Genomic DNA, 19,591 nt, shown 5'->3' on the forward strand with positions numbered 1-19,591 from the left:
GATCAGAAAACAAAACAAAGCCTTATCCTCAGTAGCTTACTTCCTAATCTTCAATGCATCTTTAGAAATTGTTAGGTATCCTGAGTCAACAGAGTCTGCCTTAGGGCAGCCAGTAGGGGGAACTCTTTCTCAAATTGATATCATCAATTCAACAACCCACCAGGTTAATGCAAAGCTTTGAAGATGTAATGCTTACTGTCTCCACATCTGTTTCCTCTCCATAAGTGCAGCTACTTAGCCCCAAGTAGAAGGAGCTTAGAGTATCCCCACTGAGAAACCAACCCTCTCCCCATTGAGGAATGGGGGAAGTAATAGCTCTAGACCAGATGTTGGTGATTCAGCATGCAGGCTTCCTACTGTGGTCCCACTGTGACGGTGAGGACAAGGTTGGTCATGATTAAAATGCTCATAAATGGGCCAGGCGAGGTGGCTCACACCTGTAATCCTAGCATTCTGGGAAGCCAAGGTGGGTGGATTGCTTGAGCTTGGGAGTTTGAGACCAGCCTGAGCAAGAATGAGACACCATCTCTAAAAATAGCTGGGCATTGTTGTGGATGCCTGTACTCCCAGCTACCAGGGAGGCTGAGGCAAGAGAATCACTTTGAGCCCAAAAGTTTGAGTTTTCTTTGAGCTATGATGCCACAGCTCTCTACCAAGGGCAACAAAGTGAAACTCTGTCTCAAAAATAAATAAATAAATAAATAAATAAATAAATAAATAAATAAATAAATAAATAAATAAAATGCTTATAAACAAGGCCTCCTCTTATCGCCTAGCCACAGTGGTCAGATGTCTGCCACAGTGTTTGTGCCTGTGCTTCTGTCTCAATGACAGTGGGGTCCAGGCTTGTTTTTTTCAGTTGCTCTATAACCTGAAGACCCCTTGAGCCCTGGTGCCAGATTAGCTAGCCTGCCTGGACTGCTGTTTGCCTGCACCCAGGTTCCCACAATGTGGAACTCTGCCACATACAAGACTGCACCTGGGACACATCCTGCAGGAATTCCTGGAAATCAGGCCTTGCCCACACCTGCTCTGCCACCCCTGGCATGCCATCCGTCCATCCTCAAGTGTCCTTGTTACCAACTCCTGAGAACTTCCCAGATTTATGAATACCAGATTCCTCCCCAGGAATGCCCACCTCCACCACCAACTATACTCTGGTTCTCAAAGGCATCACTTTACGTTGTTCACCAGAACACATCTTGATGAGACAATTGTAAGTTCTTAGGGAGTAAATTTTGACAGGTTGTAAATTAATTCTCTTTATGTTCCATCCAGAATTATGGGATTGAAAATCCAGAAGGGTTTCAGAATCCATCTACTCAAATCATCCTACCATAGCAGGAATGCTGAGTGAATATGGAGGGCCTAGAGGGCACTCACTGCTTTTCAAGGCTGACAGATATAATTACTAAAATCTCCTTTGTACAAGCTTCAAATTTATCTCCTTGGAAATCCACACACTATCTTGGTTTCTATTCTTTGGGAAGAACACAGATTTCCCTTTCTATATAATAGCACTTTAATTGTTCAAAGTTGGCAAACATATGTTCTTATCTCCTCTGCTTCTTACTTTGTTCTTCTCCTATCCCAGGAAAAAATCAGTTCAATTCAATCTGATTGAAGGCAGCATGCTGGGTGCTTGGGATGCAAAGATGAGCAAGTCATGGCTCCTGCTTTCAAAGAGTTTGTAGGCTGACATGGGAAAGTGAGGGAGTATGGGGTGGACACTCAAAGGAGTAGCCCCACTGTGTAGGGAAGGAAAGAGTGAGAGGGTATTGTAGGTACTAGAAACAATATGTGCAAAGCCCCAGTGGCATTGCTGGAGGGGGTTGGCAGTGGGCAGGGGGCAGGGGGCAGTATAACAAGAGATAATGCTGGAGAGGAAATCCAGAACCAGATTATGAAAGACATTTGTAAGTCATGCTCAAGAGTTTTAAGCAGGGAAATGATACAATATTTCAGTTTGAGAAAGATTTTCTTGACTACTTTACACAGAAACAATTTGAGAGGGATAAAACTTAAGATAGGGATATCCCTAAAGAGGCCTCAGGACAGCAAAGGGAGAGATGTCCCTGGCCATACTTAATAGCAGTAAGCGAACTCAATGGAGAAGAGCTAAAAGTATCAAATCAATAAGACTTGGCTGCAGGTGTTCAGGAGAGAGACTTCAAAGCCATTTTTCTGGCTTGAGTGGATGGTGATACCCCAAGAAGATAGACAACAGGCAAGGAAAAACAAGGGAGTGCCACATGCACATGTTGAGAGTTTTGGGGACACAGATAATGAAAAGTAGGTGGTGTCACAGCCAAGAGGAGAGAGATGAGTGGAAGACTTGGGTGTGAGTCACGGGCCCTTAAGTGGTTGTTGAAGACATGAGTGTGGATGAAGGCAGCCAGCAAATGTGTAAAGCATAAGAGAAATGTACTGAGAATGAAACCTTGGGAAACATTTTTGGGATGGGCACAGAACAAGAGAAGTAGGGATTGGGTAGGAGCCATGAGGAAAAGCAGGATGCAACTATAGCAAAATAAAGTTTCCATATACTGGAGAAGCAAGATGGCACTTGAGTAAAAGCTTCCTTGCTACTGGGCATGGTGAGTCTGGGGAGACAAGACTGCAGGCATCTCTGGCTGGTGGGATCTGCCCATGAACATCCCTTTGAGGACACAGGGAGTCAGCCAGAGATTTCTGGACCCCAGGAAGAGGACAAAAACAGCAAAAAACTGGCAAGTGGTTGCATGTGTTCATTTGGTCTAATCCCGCCAGCAGCTCTAAGGACAGCAGAAGTGAGATTGCAAACTGGAAAGGCCTTACCTGTGAAATGCTTTGTTTTTTTTTTTGGACTTGACGCTCAGTTGAACTACCTTGGGAGAACTTGGGAAAGAGTTCAGAGGACTTTGAATGTTGTCTAGGGTCCCAGACTAAGCCACTGAAGCAGACAGAGCTAATAGTGTTCAGCTGTGGGCCATGTGGAGCCACTGTGGGAGAAGTGCCCCAGCAAGTTCTGCCCTCAGGGTCACAGAACAAGGATTGGGTGGGACCTAGTAATCTAGTGACTGAGCAGCCTAAAGGCAGGGACTGAGACGCCTTGCAGCCTTAGCCCTCGGGGCATAAGAAAGATTGGTTTTGGCACACTGATTAAGTGGATAGCCACTTCAGCAGTGATCCCAGTGACAAGCACTTTCCTGGGAAAAGTTCTGCTTAGCCAAGTTTAGCAATTTAAAGTGCCTTTTATGTGGGCTGATTTAGGGTCTCCACTTTAGGTTCCTCACCCTGCAGGGTTTGAGAAATCAGCAGAGGCCTCCAGTCTCCATCTCGAACAGGCATATCAGCATTGTGATTAAAATCTCATGCCCCAGAAGATAACCTGTTGCCCAGACAATATTCAGCAAGAGATATATACTGCTTTTTTTTTTTATTGTTGTTGTTGTTTTGTTTTCTAATTTCAACATTTTTCCTATAGATTTTCCTTATCTTTTTTCTTTTCTTTCTTCATTTTTCTAGTTTAAATATAATTTCCTATTGTTGCATTTTTCAACAATTAGAACTTCTTTTTTGCTATTGTTTCTACCTCTAATATTTGGTTTTTCACCCAATTTTGTCCCATAAAGTTTTCTGTTTGCTAGTTTTGGTTTGATTTATAGCATTTTTGTCTTTCCTCTCTACTTGGTGGAGGTGGGGTACTGTGTCCGAACAGGCTAGCAAAGAGCTGCTGACCTCAAGGGAACCACCCAACACAGCACCCCCAGAGGTTGGGGGGTTTTTAAGTTTGGGCCAAAGTACCCTACTGTACACCTATATTGCTGTCTCCCTCTTTCTGTACCCCTCTTCTTTTTGTCAATATTCCATTTTACCCACCCCCTCTCCTGTCTCTTTTTTTCTTTCTTTCTTTCTTTTTTCCCTTTTCTTGCTCTTCAACCTTCTCATCCTTCTGGTCTTGTACTAAAAGGACTCATCGAAACCCTGGGCCAGAGGCACGGCAACTTAAAAAGCAAGAGGAAATGAAAGTAAAATTAGGACAAGGAAACAGATAAAAGAAATCACTCATGAGAAAGAATCAGCAGAAAAACCCTGGCAACATGAAACAGTAGTCGAGAGCAACCTCCCTCCCCAAAGGGACCATGAGGTAGCTATTGCAGAGGATGCCACCTATAAAGAAATGGTAGAAATGACAGAAAGGGAATTTAGAATACAGATGATGAAAACAATAATGGAAATGATGGAAACAAGGAAGCAAACTGCTGATAAAGTGGAAAATAATCAAAAGGAAATCCAAAAACACAATCAAATAAGAGATGAATGATATGAAGAATATAGAAAGGATATAACATAGCTGAAGGAATTGAAGCAGTCAATTAGGGAACTTAAAGATGCAATAGAAAGTATCAACAATAGATTAGATCATGCAGAAGAAAGAATCTCAGAAGTAGAGGACAAAGCTCTTGAGATAATTCAGATAGTTAAAGAGGCAGAAAAGAACACAGAGAAAGCAAAACATTCACTGACAGAATTATGAGACTTTATGAAGCATTCCAACATACGAGTTATAGGAATCCCAGAAGGGGAAGAAGAATGCCGCAGGGAAATGGAAGCCATACTAGAGAATATTATAAATGAAAATTTCCCAAATATCACCAAAGATTCTGACACACTCCTTTCAGAGGGATCAGACCCCAGGTCACCTCAACTCTAACCGAGCTTCTCTAAGACACATTGTGACGAATCTGTCCAAACTCAAGACAAAAGAAAAGATTCTTCGAGCTTCCAGGAGAAAGCGCCAGTTGACCTACACGGGCAAATCCATCAGAATGACTGTAGACTTCTTTAATGAAACTTTCCAAGCAAGAAGACAATGGTCATCTACCTTTAATCTACTTAAACAGAATAATTTCCAGCCCAGAATTCTATATCCTGCTAAGTTAAGCTTTAAAATTGACAGAGAAAACAAATCATTTACTGATATACAAGCATTGAGGAAATTCACCACAATAAGACCAGCTCTAGAGAAAATACTTCAACCTGTTCTACACACTGACCAACACAATGGGTCAACAGCAAAGTGAGAACTCAAAAATTAAAGGACAGAACGTAACTTCCACACTGATGCAAAAAATAAAACTAAGCAAGGAGCTCTCACAAAATAAGATGAATAGAACACTACCATACTTATCAATTATCTCAATAAATGTTAATGGCTCAAATTATCCACTGAAGAGACATAGATTGGCTGGATTAAAAAACACAAGCCATCTATTTGCTGTCTGCACAAAACACACCTAGCTTCAAAAGACAAATTAAAACTCCAAGTTAAGGGTTGGAGGACAATTTTTCAGGCAAACAGAATTCAGAAGAAAAGAGGAATTGCAATCTTATTTTCAGATACATGTGGATTTAAAGTAATGAAAGTCAAAAAAGACAAAGATGGTCACTTTATATTGGTCAAGGGAAAAATAAAACAAGAAGATGTTTCAATTCTAAATATTTGTCACCCAATTTAAATGCTCCCAGATTTTTGAAACAGACCTTACTCAGTCTGAGCAATATGATATCCTATAATACCATAATAACAGGGGGCTTTAACACTCCTCTTACAGAGCTAGACATATCCTCTAAACAGAAATTAAACACAGATATAAGTGACTTAAATGAGACCCTAGAAAAACTGTGCTTGATAGATGTGTATAGAACACTCCATCCCAAAGATAAAGAATATCCATTCTTCTCATGGCCCCATGGAACATCCTTGAAAACTGATCACATCCTAGGACACAAAACAAACCTCAACAGAATCAAAAGAATTGAAATTTTACCTTGTCTCTTCTCAGACCACCAGACACTAAAGGTGGAACTCAAATTCAACAAAAACGTTCAACCCCACAGAAAGGCATGGAAATTAAACAACCTTCTGTTAAATGACAGATGGGTGCAGGAAGAAATAAAACAGGAAATCACTAACTTCTTGAGCATAACAACAAGGAAGATACAAGCTACCAAAACCTGTAGGATACTGCAAAAGCAGTTTTGAGAAGAAAATTTATCACTCTAGATGCCTACATTTGAAAAACAGAAAAAGAGCACATAAACAAACTCACAAGCTATCTTATGGAACTGGAAAAAGGAGAACAATCTAAGCCTAAACACAGCAGAAGAAAAGAAATCTCCAAAATTAAATCAGAGATCAATGAAATTGAAAGCAATACAATCATTCAGAAAATTAATAAAACAATGAGTTGGTTTTTTTGAAAAATAAAAATAATAAAATAGATAAACCTTTGGCTAGACTAACTAGAAATAGAAAAATAAAATCTCTAGTAACCTCAATCAAAATGATAAAGGGGAAATAACAACTGATGCCACAGATATACAAAAGAACATCTCTGAATACTACCAGAAACTCTATGCCCAGAAATTTGACAATGTGAAGGAAATGGATCAATATTTGGAATTGTACCCTCTCCCCAGACTTAGCCAGGAAGAAATAGAGCTTCTGAACAAACCAATTTCATGCGCTGATATTAAAGAAACAATAAAAAAGCTTCCAACAAAAAAAATGCCCTGGTCCAGATGGCTTCACACCAGAATTCTATCACACCTTCAAGGAAGAGCTTATTCCTGTATTGCAGAAATTATTCCAAAAATTAGGGAGGAAGGAATCTTCCCCAACATGTTCTACAAAGCAAACATCACCCTGATACCAAAACCAAGAAAAGACTCAACTAAAAAGGAGACTTTCAGACCAATTTCACTCATGAATAGCCTTGTCGACCGTGACTTGATTTCCCTGCTGCTCTCGGTTCATACCCTTCGAACTCACTCCGTCTTGCGCTCGAGTGACGCACAGACACCCCCCACCCACAGCCCAGACGTCCCCTCCCTTGCTGCCACCCTGACCCGTCTGCGAGCTGGACCAGTGGCCGACTTCTTCGCAGAGGGCCATGCCCATTCTTTTCTGAGGAAAGACAGAAGTCTCAACACAGAGAGAGTACACTTATTTGTTTTTAAGACCTTATGATATGCATAGCTAGTGATAAGCTGAACAAGTCATAAAACATTTTATCTCAAGGTGGAGCAAGATGGCAGCCGAGTAACAGCTTCCTTGCATCTGGGCACCGTGAATCTGGGGAGATAGGACTCCAGGCATCTCTGGCTGGTGGGAACAGCCTAGCGTCACTCCTATGAGGATACAGGGAGTCAGCGAGAGACTTCTGGACCCCAAGAGGAGGACTAAAACAGTGGAAAACCAGCAAGTGGTCGCGAGTGTTCAATCCGTCCAAACCCACCCACAACTGTAAGTTCAGTAGCAGCGAGACTGCAAACCAGAAAGGCCTTACCTGTGAACTGTTTTGATGTCCTTGGACTTGGCACTGAGTTGAACTGCCCTGGGGAAGGCCTGAGCGGGAGTGCGGAGAAGTTTGGCCGTTGTCTAGGGTCCCAGTCTGAGCCGCTGAGCCAGACGGAGCTAATAGTGTTTGGCGGAGGGTCACACGGAACCATTGCCAGTGATCTGCCCCGGCAAGCTCCGCCCTCAGGGTCGCAGAGCTAGAAACGGGTGGGAGCTTGTAACCCAGCAACCAAGTAGCCTAAGGGTGGGGTCTGAGCCGCCTTGCAGCCCTAACCCTCAGGGGCAGAGTGAGACCGGTTTTGGCACACTGGGTAAGTGGATAGCCACTTCAGCAGTGATTCCAGCAAAGCTGGGAAAGCTTCTGCTTAGCAAGTTTACAAGTTCAAAGTGCCTTTTAAGTAGGCTGAAGAGAGATTTAGGGAGTCTACTAGCTGGGGTTTGAGAAATCAGCAGCCTCCAGTCGTATCAGAACTGTGACTAACATCTCATACCCCAGAAGACCATGTGTTGCCCAGACAATATTCAATAACATATACAAACTGCTTTGTATTTGGTTGTGTATTTTTTTCTCTTTTTTTGTTTCTTTGGTTTTTTTCTTTGTTTGTTTGTTTTGACGTTGTTGATGTTCTTTTGTTTTTTAATTTCAATCTTTTCCATACAGATCCCTTTTTCTTTCTCAATTTTTCTAGTTCAATTATAATTTCCCATTGCTGCCTTTTTTAATAACTACAACTTCATTTTTGCTAGTGTTTCTACCCTATCATTTGGTTTTTCACCGAATTGTATCCCCGTAAAGTTTTATGTTTGGTTGTTTTGGTTTGATTTATAGCATTTTTGTCTTTCCTCTCTACTTGGTGGAAGTGGGGTACTGTGTCTGATCAGGTTAGCAAAGAGCTGCTGACCTCAAGGGAACCACCCAACTGGGCACCCCCAGAAGGTGGGGTTTTTTTAAGGTTGTGTCAAAGTACCCTACTGTACACCTATATTGCCCTGTCTCCCTCTTTCTGTACCTCTCTTCTTTTTGTCAATATTCCTTATAACCACCCCCTCTCCTTTCTCTATCTTTCTTTTTTTTCTTATCACTCGGTCCTCCTTTCTTTCATCCCTTTTTTGCTCCTCAACCTTCTCACCCTTCTGGTCCTGTAACCCTTAGTCCACAGGCACAAGAACTTAAAGAGCAAGAGGAAGTGAAAGGAAAATTAGGGCAAGGAAACAGATAAAAGAAATCACTCATGAGGAAGAATCAGCAGAAAACTCCAGGCAACATGAAGAACCAGTCCAGAACAACCCCGCCAAGGGACCATGAGGTAGCTACTGCAGAGGATTCCACCTATACAGAAATGTTAGGAATGACAGAAAGGGAATTTAGAATACACATGTTGAAAACAATGAAAGAAATGATGGAAACAATGAAGGAAACTGCTAATAAAGTGGAAAATAACCAAAAGGAAATCCAAAAACAGAATCAAATCAGAGATGAACGATATGAAGAATATAAAAAGGATATAGCAGAGCTGAAGGAAATGAAACAGTCAATCAGGGAACTTAAAGATGCAATGGAAAGTATCAGCAAAAGGTTAGACCATGCAGAAGAAAGAATTTCAGAGGTAGAAGACAAAGTTTTTGAGATAACTCAGATAGTAAAAGAGGCAGAAAAGAAGAGAGAGAAAGCAGAACGTTCACTGTCAGAATTATGGGACTTTATGAAGCGTTCCAACATACGAGTTATAGGAATTCCAGAAGGGGAAGAAGAATGCCCCAGAGGAATGGAAGCCATACTAGAGAATATTATAAAAGAAAATTTCCCAAACATCACCAAAGATTCTGACACACTGCTTTCAGAGGGATATCGGACCCCAGGTCGCCTCAACTCTAACCGAGCTTCTCCAAGAAACATTGTGATGAACCTGTCCAAAGTCAAGACCAAAGAAAAGATTCTGCAAGCTGCCAGGAGTAAGCGCCAGTTGACCTACAGGGGCAAATCCATCAGATTGACGGCAGACTTCTCTAATGAAACTTTCCAAGCAAGAAGACAATGGTCATCTACCTTTAATCTACTTAAACAGAACAATCGTCAGCCCAGAATTCTGTACCCTGCTAAGCTAAGCTTCAAAATTGATGGAGAAATCAAATCATTTACGGATATACAAACATTGAGGAAATTCGCCACAACAAGACCAGCTCTACAGGAAATACTTCAACCTGTTCTGCACACTGACCACCACAATGGATCAGCAGCAAATTAAGAACTCAGAAATCAAAGGACAGAACCTAACCTCCACACTGATGCAAAAGATAAAACTAAGCAATGGACTCTCACCAAATAAGACGAATACAATACTACCACACTTATCAATTATCTCCATAAATGTTAATGGCTTGAATTCCCCACTGAAGAGACATAGATTGGCTGACTGGATTAAAAAACACAAGCCATCCATTTGCTGTCTGCAAGAAACACACCTGGCTTCAAAAGACAAATTAAAGCTCCGAGTCAAGGGTTGGAAGACAATTTTTCAGGCAAATGGAATTCAGAAGAAAAGAGGAGTTGCAATCTTATTTTCAGATACATGTGGATTTAAAGCAACTAAAGTCAAAAAAGACAAAGATGGTCACTTTATATTGGTCAAGGGAAAAATACAACAAGAAGACATTTCAATTCTAAATATTTATGCACCCAATTTAAATGCTCCCAGATTCTTGAAACAGACCTTACTCAGTCTGAGCAATATGATATCTGATAATACCATCATAACAGGGGACTTTAACACACCTCTTACAGAGCTGGACAGAGCCTCTAAACAGAAATTAAACAAAGATATAAGAGATTTAAATGAGACCCTAGAACGACTATGCTTGATAGACGCATATAGAACACTCCACCCCAAAGACAAAGAATATACATTCTTCTCATCACCCCATGGAACATTCTCCAAAATTGATCATATCCTGGGACACAAAACAAATATCAACAGAATCAAAAGAATTGAAATTTTACCTTGTATCTTTTCAGACCATAAGGCACTAAAGGTGGAACTCAACTCTAACAAAAATGCTCGACCCCACCCAAAGGCATGGAAATTAAACAATCTTCTGTTGAATAACAGATGGTTGCAGGAAGAAATAAAACAGGAAATCATTAACTTCCTTGAGCATAACAACAATGAAGACACAAGCTACCAAAACCTGTCGGATACTGCAAAAGCAGTTTTGAGAGGAAAATTCATCGCTTTTGATGCCTACATTCGAAAAACAGAAAGAGAGCACATCAACAATCTCACAAGAGATCTTATGGAATTGGAAAAAGAAGAACAATCTAAGCCTAAACTCAGTAGAAGAAAAGAAATATCCAAAATCAAATCAGAGATCAATGAAATTGAAAACAAAAGAATCATTCAGAAAATTAATGAAACAAGGAGTTGGTTTTTTGAAAAAATAAATGAAATAGATAAACCATTGGCCAGACTAACGAGGAAAGGAAAGTAAAATCTCTAGTAACCTCAATCAGAAATGATAAAGGGGAAATAACAACTGATCCCACAGAGATATAAGAGATCATCTCTGAATACTACCAGAAACTCTATGCCCGGAAATTTGACAATGTGAAGGAAATGGATCACTATTTGGAATCACACCCTCTCCCTAGACTCAGCCAGGAAGAAATAGAGCTCCTGAACAGACCAATTTCAAGCACTGAGATCAAAGAAACAATAAAAAAGCTTCCAACTAAAAAATGCCCTGGTCCAGATGGCTTCACTCCAGAATTCTATCAAACCTTCGAGGAAGAGCTTATTCCTGTACTGCAGAAATTATTCCAAAAAACTGAGGAAGAAGGAATCTTCCCCAACACATTCTATGAAGCAAACATCACCCTGATACCAAAACCAGGAAAAGACCCAAACAAAAAGGAGAATTTCAGACCAATCTCACTCATGAATATAGACGCAAAAATTCTCAACAAAATCCTAGCCAATAGATTACAGCTTATCATCAAAAAAGTCATTCATCATGATCAAGTAGGCTTCATCCCAGGGATGCAAGGCTGGTTTAACATACGCAAGTCCATAAACGTTATCCACCATATTAACAGAGGCAAAAATAAAGATCACATGATCCTCTCAATAGATGCAGAAAAAGCATTTGATAAAATCCAGCATCCTTTTCTCATTAGAACACTGAAGAGTATAGGCATAGGTGGCACATTTCTAAAACTGATTGAAGCTATCTATGACAAACCCACAGCCAATATTTTACTGAATGGAGTAAAACTGAAAGCTTTTCCTCTTAGAACTGGAACCAGACAAGGTTGTCCTCTGTCACCTTTACTATTCAACATAGTGCTGGAAGTTCTAGCCAATACAATTAGGCAAGACAAGGAAATAAAGGGAATCCAAATGGGAGCAGAGGAGGTCAAACTCTCCCTCTTTGCTGACGACATGATCTTATATTTAGAGAACCCCAAAGACTCAACCACAAGACTCCTAGAAGTCATCAAAAAATACAGTAATGTTTCAGGATATAAAATCAATGTCCACAAGTCAGTAGCCTTTGTATACACCAATAACAGTCAAGATGAGAAGCTAATTAAGGACACAACTCCCTTCACCATAGTTTCAAAGAAAATGAAATACCTAGGAATATAACTAATGAAGGAGGTAAAGGACCTCTATACAGAAAATTATAAAACCCTAAGAAAGGAAATAGCAGAGGATATTAACAAATGGAAGAACATACCATGCTCATAGATGGGAAGAATCAACATTGTTAAAATGTCTATACTTCCCAAAGCAATCTACCTATTCAATGCCATTCCTATCAAAGTACCTACATCGTACTTTCAAGATTTGGAAAAAATGATTCTGCGTTTTGTATGGAACCGGAAAAAACCCCGCATAGCTAAGGCAGTTCTTAGTAACAAAAATAAAGCTGGGGGCATCAGCATACCAGATTTTAGTCTGTACTACAAAGCCATAGTGCTCAAGACAGCATGGTACTGGCACAAAAACAGAGACATAGACACTTGGAATCGAATTGAACACCAAGAAATGAAACTAACATCTTACAACCACCTAATCTTTGATAAACCAAATAAGAACTTACCTTGGGGGAAAGACTCCCTATTCAATAAATGGTGTTGGGAGAACTGGATGTCTACATGTAAAAGACTGAAACTGGACCCACACCTTTCCCCACTCACAAAAATTGACTCAAGATGGATAAAGGACTTAAATTCAAGGCATGAAACAATATAAATCCTCAAAGAAAGCATAGGAAAAACACTGGAAGATATTGGCCTGGGGGAAGACTTCATGAAGAAGACTGCCATGGCAATTGCAACAACAACAAAAATAAACAAATGGGACTTCATTAAACTGAAAAGGTTCTGTACAGCTAAGGAGACAATAACCAAAGCAAAGAGACAACCCACACAATGGGAATGGATAATTGCATATTTTCAATCAGACAAAAGCTTGATAACCAGGATCTATAGAGAACTCAAATTAATCCACATGAAAAAAGCCAACAATCCCTTATATCAATGGGCAAGAGACATGAATAGAACTTTCTCTAAAGACGACAGACGAATGGCTAACAAACACATGAAAAAATGTTCATCATCTCTATATATTAGAGAAATGCAAATCAAAACATCCCTGAGATATCATCTAACCCCAGTGAGAATGGCCCACATCACAAAATCTCAAAACTGCAGATGCTGGCGTGGATGTGGAGAGAAAGGAACACTTTTACACTGCTGGTGGGACTGCAAACTAGTACAACCTTTCTGGAAGGAAGTATGGAGAAACCTCAAAGCACTCAAGCTAGACCTCCCATTCGATCCTGCAATCCCATTACTGGGCATCTACCCAGAAGGAAAAAAATCCTTTTATCATAAGGATACTTGTACTAGACTGTTTATTGCAGCTCAATTTACAATCGCCAAAATGTGGAAAGAGCCTAAATGCCCACCAACCCAGGAATGGATTAACAAGCTGTGGTATATGTATACCATGGAATACTATTCAGCCATTAAAAAAAATGGAGACTTTACATCCTTCGTATTAACTTGGATGGAAGTGGAAGACATTATTCTTAGTAAAGCATCACAAGAATGGAGAAGCATGAATCTTATGTACTCAATCTTGATATGAGGACAATTAATGACAATTAAGGTTATGGGCGGGGAGCAGAAAGAGGCATGGAGGGAGGGGGGTGGGGCCTTAGTGTGTGTCACACTTTATGGGGGCAAGACATGATTGCAAGAGGGACTTTACCTAACAATTGTAATCAGTGTAACCTGGCTTATTGTACCCTCAATGAATCCCCGACAATAAAAAAAATAAATAAATAAATTTAAAAAAAAAATTTTCACTCATGAATATAGATGTAAAAATTCTCAACAAAATCCTAGCCAATAGATTACAGCTTATCATAAAAAAAGTCATACATCGTGATCAAGTAGGTTTCATCCCAGGGATGCAAGGCTGGTTTAACATATGCAAGTCCATAAACTTTATCCACCATATTAACAGAAGCAAAAATAAAGATCATATGATCCTCTCAATAGATGGAGAAAAAGCATTTGATAAAATCCAGCATCCTTTTCTATTAGAACATTGAAGTGTGTAGGAATAGGTGGCACATTTCTGAAACTGATTGATCCTATTATGACAAACCCACAGCTAATATTTTATTGAATGGAGTAAAACTGAAAGGTTTTCCTCTTAGAACTGGAACCAGACAAGGTTGTCCTCTGTCACCATTAGTTTTCAACATAGTGCTGGAAGTTGTAGACAATACCATTAGGAAGACAAGAAAATAAAGGGAATCCAAATAGGAGCAGAGGAGGTCAAACTCTGCCTCTTTGCTGATGACATGATCTTATACTTAGAGAATCCCAAAGACTCAATCACAAGACTCCTGGAAGTCATCAAAAAATACAGCAATGTCTCAGGATATAAAATCAATGTTCACAAATCAGTTGCCTTTGTATATGCCAATAACAGTCAAGATGAGAGGCTAATTAAGGGCACAACTCCCTTCACCATAGCTTCAATGAAAATTAAATACCTAGGAATATACAAACAAAGGAGGTGAAGGATAATTATGAAACCCTCAGAAAGGAAATAGCAGAGGACTTTAAAAAATGGAAGAACATATCATGCTCATGGATGGGAAGAATCAACATTGTTAAAATGTCTATGTTTCCCAAAGCAATCTACCTATTCAATGCCATTCCTATTAAAATACCAACATCATACTTTCAAGATTTGGAAAAAATGATTCCACGTTTTTTATGGAACCAAAAAAAAACCCATATAGCTAAAGCAGTTCTTGGTAATAAAAATAAAGCTGGGGGCATCGCCATACAAGATTTCAGGCTGTACTACAAAGCCATAGTGGTCAAGACAGCATGGTACTGGCACAAAAATAGAGACATAGACACTTGGAATTGAATAGAAAACCAGGAAATGAAACTAACATCTTACAACCACCTAATCTTTGATAAACCAAATAAGAACATGCCTTGGGGGAAAGACTCCCTATTCAATAAATGGTGTTGGGAGAACTGGATGTCTACGTGTAAAAGACTGAAACTGGACCTGCACCTTTCGCCACTCACAAAAATTGATTCCAGATGGATAAAGGACTTAAATTTAAGGCATGAAACAATAAAAATCCTCAAATAAAGCATAGGAAAATCACTAGAAGTCATTGGCCTGGGGAAAGACTTTATGAAGAAGACTTCCATGGCAATTGTAACAACAACAAAAATAAACAAATGGGACTTAATTAAACTGAAAAGGTTCTTTACAGCTAAGGAGACAACAACCAAAGCAAAGAGACAACCTATACAATGGGAAAGGATATTTGCATATTTTGAATCAGACAAAAGCTTGATGACTAGAATCTATACAGAAGTCAAATTAATCTACCTGAAAAAAGCCAACAGTCCCATTTATCAATGGGCAAGAGACATGAATAGAACCTTCTCTAAAGAAGGCAGATGAATGGTTTACAAACATATAAAAAAAATGCTCATCATCCCTATTTATTAGAGAAATACAAATCAAAACCACCCTGAGATACCATCTAACCCCAGCAAGAATAGCCCACATCACAAAATCTCAAAACTGCAGATGCTGGCATGGGCGTGAATGTGGAGAGAAGGGAACACTTTTACACTGCTGGTGGGACTGCAAACTAATACAACCTTTTTAGAAGGAGGTATGGAGAAACCTCAAAGCACTCAAGCTAGACATACCATTTGATCCTGCAATCCTATTACTGGGCATCTACCAGAAGGAAAAAAAAAAAATCCTTTTATCATAAGGACACTTACACTACACTGTTTATTGCAGCTCAATTTACAATCACCAAAATGTGGAAACAGCCTAAATGCCCACCAACCCAGGAATGGATTAACATGTCATGGTATATGTACACCATGAAATACTATTCAGCCATTAAAAAACTTTATATCTTTTGTATTAACCTGGATGGAAGTGGAAGACATTATTCTTAGTAAAGCATCACAAGAATGGAGAAGCATGAATCCTATGTATTCAATTTTGATATGAGGACAATTAAGGACATGGTGGGGGTGGAGGAAGGGGAGAGCAGAGAGAGAAAGAAGGAGGGAGGGGGTAGGGAAAAGAAGAGCAGGGGGGGGGGGGTGGGAACTTGGTGTGTGCCACACCTTTTGGTGACAATACATGATTGTTAGAGGGACTTTGCCTGACGATTGCAATCAGTGTAACCTGGCTTATTGTACCCTCAATGAATCCCCAACAATAAAAATAAAAAAAAAAAATAAATAAAAAAAATGAGAAAGAGAGGAAAAAAAGTTTCCAAATAGTTGACTTTCCTGGCCACTTTCTCCTTTGTGCTTTTTGTTGTTGCTATTTTGTCTACTTTTTCACTAAACTTCATTAGATAGGAAGTTTTGAATGGACACAATGATCCAGATGAAGTAGAGGGGAACTATCTCTGACACCTGGACCCTATAGTTCTAAAAATGCAGGCTGTACTTTACATCCTTCGTATTAACCTGGATGGAAGTGGAAGACATTATTCTTAGTAAAGCATCACAAGAATGGAGAAGCATGAATCCTATGTACTCAATTTTGATATGAGGACAATTAATGACAATTAAGGTTGACAATTAATGACAATTAAGTGGGGGAGCAGAAAGAGGGACGGAGGGAGGTGGGTGGGGCCTTGGTGTGTGTCACACTTTATGGGGGCAAGACATGATTGCAAGAGGGACTTTACCTAACAATTGCAATCAGTGTAACCTGGCTTATTGTACCCTCAATGAATCCCCAACAATAAAAAAAAAAAAAATGTTTAACCTTTTGAGAATGACAAAAAAAAAAAAAATGCAGGCTGTATGTCCTGTTGACTCAAAGAAAATCATCTGAAGTGTTGCAACAATTAGCTAAACAATCAATCAATAGCATTGAGCCTGATTGTGCTGAGATTTTATATGCAGAAGTATAAAACCATTACTGACACCTCCAGAAATATACAATGTGGTTGAAGAGATCAGAAACAGATATATCAATAGATGTGATGTTCTGATTGTCAAAATAAAACCTCCTGCTCCCAGAATCTAACACACCCTCTCATGCTTTTCTGCCTTTGCTTGTGGTATTCCCTCTACCTGGAATTCCCTCCCCTCTTGTGTTGGTTATCAATTTATTGCTTCTCAGCTCCAAATTCACCCTTTTTGCCTTCATTGTAAAGATGGATCTGGGCCCTTCAATGATTTGTTTTTATTTTTATTGTGTATTCATTTGCCAGTTAGGATGATGTTAAGTTTTGTCAGCCAAGGATGCTCGAGAGATATTGCAGGAAGAAAGGGAGTTTGTTAAAGGGGGTTTGTTTCTGGTCCCCATGTGCCTGCTCAGCAGGCTTATGTAGTACTTCGAAGCACCCAGCTCCTACAGTGCCATGAGGGCAATAGCTTCTAGTTTCTCTTGGCTTGGGGAACTTTTGTATCAGAATGCCGCCTGTGAGACACCTTCCCATGAACAGCTTTCCCCCAATACCCTGGATGGGAGTAATTTTGGCAAGTTCCAGGCAGAAAATTTTCAGCAATTTCCACTGGCATAGCTGGCAATCAGTGACTCATAGTCATGGCTCCTCCAACAACATCTGGATTTCACCTTTGGAGACAGTTATTTCTCCTTATATCTGTTATTCTTATGTTGTTTAGAGTAGGTTTTCCTTCTTACTGGCCAATACTTTGTTACTCCAATTCCTCACATAGTCAATAAACTTCATACAATAATCTCCCTATTATCTGGCACCCTTGTGGATCGCTAGATTCTAGATAAATGTAGTTTCTGGTTCCTTGAGAGTTAATGTTAAAAATAGGCCTAATTCTATACCCTAGCATACCATAAAACTCTATATTGAGTTGATATTAATATTGAAATACACTAATTAGAACCAAATTAAGACAAACTTCACTTACTGTAACACAGTTTTACTGTATTATAAAACAGCTTTGTAAATGCAGTGTACAATTTTAGCTAAATGGTAGTCAATACACTTTTCACCTTCACTGCCATTTTTTTAATTTCTTGTAACACACATTAACATTTAATACTATTATGGAGAACACATGGAAGCTACGGGAGTGATGCACCACAAAGTGTTGGTAACAGCATAGTGCCCCAAGTTTAAACTCTGATTTTTTTTTTATGGCCAAATCATGTGCCAGTTACTTGAGAATGCTGGTTGCTTGAGTTCCAGATGATGGGGAGTTTACTGTCTTAGGCTTTCCCTTTTCAAATTGTAGTTTTGCTCTCCTGATTGGACCCAGATTGATGTACTTCTTTTGTCTACCTAACAAAGTCTTGAGACTAGACTTAGGCTTCATTGACATATTTTGCCTGACAAAAAGCTCAATAGGTACATGTTGAATGTTTTTATCCATGCATCAATGAATGAATTCTACTATTACTTGGAGGCTATTTAGGAGCCATGTTGGCAAGTGAAACTTAGCTTTTATTTGATTAAAAATCAGAATCCCCCAGAGTCCATGGTTGGAAAACCCTGGATTTGGTATCTTTGGGACAGAACTTAGCCCTCCTGGAATCTCATCATCACCTCAAGCAAGGCCTCTATAACCATGGCTACCTCCTGGGCCACACATAGCTCTACCTGTCACCCTCAGGGTCCCACACCCCAAACTGGTTTTTATTATTATTATTATTTTTTTTTTAAATTTTGCTATCTACTTTTTTTTTTTATTAAATCATAGCTGTGTACATTGATATGATCATAGGGCATCATTCACCAGCTTCACAGACCGTTTATCAAGTTTCACATATACCCTTGTAAGATGCACCGCTGGTGTAATCCCCTTCCCTCTACTCACCTCCCCCCTCCCTCCCCTCCCTTTCCCCCTTCCCCCTATTCTTAGGTTGTAACTGGGTTATAGCTTTCATGTGAAAACCCTAAATTAGTTTCATAGTAGGGCTGAGTACATTGGGTACTTTTTCTTCCATTCTTGAGATCCTTTACTAAGAAGAATATGTTCCAGCTCCATCCATGTAAACATGAAAGAGGTAAAGTCTCCATCTTTCTTTAAGGCTGAATAATATTCCATGGTGTACATATACCACAATTTATTAATCCATTCGTGGATCAATGGGCACTTGGGCTTCTTCCATGACTTAGCAATTATGAATTGAGCTGCAATAAACATTCTGGTACAAATATCGTTGTTATGATGTGCTTTTTGGTCTTTTGGGTATATGCCCAGTAGAGGGATTACAGGATTGAATGGCAGATCTATTTTTAGATCTCTAAGTGTTCTCCATATCTCTTTCCAAAAGGAATGTATTAATTTGCATTCCCACCAGCAGTGCAAAAGTGTTCCCTTTTCTCCACATCCGCGCCAACATCTCTGGTCTTGGGATTTTGTGATATAGGCTAGTCTCACTGGAGTTAGATGGTATCTCAAAGTAGTTTTGATTTGCATTTCTCTGATTATTAAAGATGATGAGCATTTTTTCATATATCTGAAGGCCGTGCGCCTGTCTTCTTCAGAGAAGTTTCTCTTCAAATCCCTTGCCCAGCCTGCAATGGGATCTCTTGTTCTATTCTTGCTAATGCGTTTGAGTTCTCTGTGGATTCTGGTTATTAAACCTTTGTCGGAGACATAACCTGCAAATATCTTCTCCCATTCTGAGGGCTGTTTGCTTGCTTTACTTACTGTGTTCTTGGCTG

The sequence above is a fragment of the Nycticebus coucang genome, chromosome 11 (assembly GCF_027406575.1).
Source record: "Nycticebus coucang isolate mNycCou1 chromosome 11, mNycCou1.pri, whole genome shotgun sequence".
Lineage (NCBI taxonomy): Eukaryota > Metazoa > Chordata > Mammalia > Primates > Lorisidae > Nycticebus > Nycticebus coucang.